Source organism: Myotis davidii, unplaced genomic scaffold, assembly GCF_000327345.1.
Source record: "Myotis davidii unplaced genomic scaffold, ASM32734v1 scaffold390, whole genome shotgun sequence".
In the NCBI taxonomy this organism is placed as follows: domain Eukaryota; kingdom Metazoa; phylum Chordata; class Mammalia; order Chiroptera; family Vespertilionidae; genus Myotis; species Myotis davidii.
In genome coordinates, this window is record NW_006282748.1 from 857,807 (window position 1) to 860,400 (window position 2,594).

A 2,594-nucleotide genomic window follows, 5' to 3' on the forward strand; every position below is an offset into this window, starting at 1 on the left:
TAGAGTTGTATTTGTGAATGCAATAAGGAATTCTGAACACATCAAAATGTCAGTTTCTAAACCTGGCAAGATCATAATTTGTATTTGGGTTTGATTTTGGTTTCCAAAGATAACTTCAGAAGGTGTCAACAGCCTCAATAAGGTCAGTTACATAAGCAGGTGGTTTGAGAACAACATGTCAACGTTGGTAAAACGCTGCTAATCTGGTTCTTTGAAAAGGTGTCTTAGCTGTGGCACAGACCTTTTCAATGAGAGCTCCTGTCCACTGTGACTGTTTTGGAAGATTACACAGAACCAGTTAAATGATTAATTTACTAACTCCCTCCATAAATATTTGCTAAGGCACTGGATGAGAAGCTGCTCACCACTCTGCAGAGATGATGCAGTTCCACAGAGGGAGCGTCAGAATGAAGAAGATGAAAGTTATGGGTCAACGTGACCCAGAAAGAGAAGCCATGCCTTTGAAGCTCCACCTCAAAGATGGAAAGTTGATAGATGGTGTTGATCTGGGCTGGCTTGGCAGAGCACTGAGGGAGCAATAGAAAAACAACAGCTCGACCCCAGCACGGCTCTTTTGGGAGCCAGGAGACATGGACTCTATTTAATGAAGAAAGTGGTCACTTGGTTGCTACTACAAAAAGTAACTAAACATAGGGATGAGTCACAAAAGCAGTGAGACAATAGAAATCGCATGGAACAAACAGCACAAACTATAGTCATATATCAGTCTATTTTTTCTATCACTATATAGATGGGTTAAATTACTAGCAGTAATGCAACAAAAGTGCTAGATTGTGTGGAAAGTGTCCTGGACTGGACATTTTACTAAATAATTAGTTAAATCATTCAAATAATTTATTTTTATTGATTTTAAAGAGAGGCCTGGAGAGAGGGAAAGGGAGAGGGAGAGGGAGGGAGAGAGAGAGAGAGAGAGGACTGATTTGCTTTCTACCCATTAAGCATTTATTGATTGATTCTGGTATGTGCCCAGTCAATATTTGATACCACAGAGTATCACAGTAGAGACTGTGTGGAGGAGAGTTGACAGGCATTTTTGGGTTCACCTTTATCAAAATGCCACACAATCTAGCAGGGACACCGTTCCATGACTTATATATAACCTATGAACTTAAACTCAGTTGGGAGACAACTCCTATAAAGAGGTTGCTTATGGCACTGATTTACCCGGGGTAGTAAAATCCACACACAAACACCATTTCCTTCATTAGAGACTGGCTGCTGAAATGTTCCTGCTTTCTTGCCAAGTTAAGAAATTTACACCAGTGGCAGCAGCAGTCACCAAGCCTAACTCAAGGTCTATTTCTCTCCCATGAAGCAAATTAAAACGTAGAAATTGTAGGATTGCTTTTCTATTATTTCCTCCTGGGGGTTCCTCATGCTGAGAGCTAAGAAGTCAAAGATTTCTGGATCTTCCCAGCATCCGTTGTTCAAAAAGAGGTTTTCCATCGTTACTCCCAGGAGTGAGACAATCCAGCCTATAGATGTAGTTTCATTAGACCAACATGTAACCTGAGGCCTGCACCTGACCGGTTTTGTCCTGCTTTCCTCTTTTTAAAAAGGTGTCACTTTCTCTGTGCCTTTCTTTGTGTGAATTCCATGGATTTGTTGGGCTTGTTCTTTTAGGACAAAGGTATTATCTGTGACTTCACTTACAATAACGGTTCCACCTGAAAACTCACCCAGTAATGGTTCTGAGTATTTAGATGGCTCTTCCCGTCTGGAATGTAAGATCTTTGTAACCATTGGCAGAGCTGCCACAGTCTCCTGCATGTGGTTTCTCCAAGTGCTCTCATTAGAGACTCTCTTCCTACAGCGATGAGAGCGTGCCTCTCAATCGTTTCCTCAATTTTGGATTCCTTTGCAGGTGGGGAGAGGGGAGAGGTCATTCTAGCTAGCTCTGCTAGATGTTGTCCCTTTTCCTCCTAGTCTGTTTATGGGCAGCTGGAGCTGGATGTGTCTCCGTTTGCCCTTTGTGTCCATCTACCTTGTCTCTAAAACCCCAATCTTTCTCCTAAGGAAATCGTTCTCTTCCTCCTGCTTAATCAGCCCATCTGCTTTCATTCATCTTTCATTCTCTCTGTGCTTCTATTTCGATAATAAGACAGAAATGTATTTTGACAGCCAATCCAGTTCCTCTTTGAATTTCTGCAAAAACCTGCTTCCAGACACACTATTTTGGGCTCAGACCTTCTAAATTGCCATCTTAACTTTTGGGTTGATAATAATTTCACTGAAGTGTGGGGTTTTTTTTTGCGGGGGGGTGGGGTGGGGTGGTATTCATGTTTCTTAAAAATATAAACCCAAGAAGATGGAATAGTTTTTATAAAATAACTAGAGGCCTGGTGCACGAAATTCGTGCATGGTTTGTGTGTGTTCCCCTCAGCCTGACCTGCACCCTCTCCAATCCGGGAGCCCTCAGGGGATGTCCTACTGACGGCTTAGGCCCACTCTCCGTGATTCTCTGCTCTCTGCAGTGCCTGCCTGCTCCACACCGCAGTGACTACCAAGCAGGCCATGCTGGGAGCTGCCTGCGGCTCCTCCCTGCTGTCAGCCTCCACAGAGGTGATGAGGGT